Genomic DNA, 708 nt, shown 5'->3' with positions numbered 1-708 from the left:
TTCTCAAATAACCTCATTACACATAGAAGAATTCACACAGGAGAGAAACCGTATGAATGTCAGGAATGCGGGAAAAGATTTTCTCAATTATGTACACTCACTTCTCATAGAAGAATTCACACAGGAGAGAAACCTTATGAATGTCAGGAATGCGGGAAAACATTTTCCTACACAAATAGCATCATTCAACATAGAAGAATTCATACAGGAGAGAAACCTTATGAATGTAAGGAATGTGGGGAAGCATTCTCCTGCTCAAATAGCCTCATTCAACATAGAAGAATTCATACAGGAGAGAAACCTTATGAATGTAAGGAATGTGGGAAAACATTTTCAACATCAGGTGGCCTCGTTAAACATACTAGAATTCACACAGGAGAGAAACCATATAAATGTCAAGAATGTGAGGAATCGTTTAGGCACTCATATCAGCTCAGTAAGCATCGAAGAATCCACCCAGTGAAGACCTGTTAAGGCAGTAGCAAAATGCAGAAACTTTGCAATAGCAATATGCAGGAATTTTGCTTCATTATTGTACACACATAATTGGTATAATTCATGCAACCTATCAGTGATTGTCTGTGAAGCCAGGGTATTTTGTAAACTTTCTGTGAAATCCCGGAAGTGTAAAATGTGTTAAATCAAATGTAAAATAAATATTTCCACCCAAATAAATGAAACCTATAAACTTACCGGGAGCAGTGCTTT

Source organism: Elephantulus edwardii, unplaced genomic scaffold, assembly GCF_000299155.1.
Source record: "Elephantulus edwardii isolate Elephantulus edwardi_28Jun2011 unplaced genomic scaffold, EleEdw1.0 scaffold00292, whole genome shotgun sequence".
Lineage (NCBI taxonomy): Eukaryota > Metazoa > Chordata > Mammalia > Macroscelidea > Macroscelididae > Elephantulus > Elephantulus edwardii.
Note: the sequence above shows the minus strand (reverse complement) of the source record.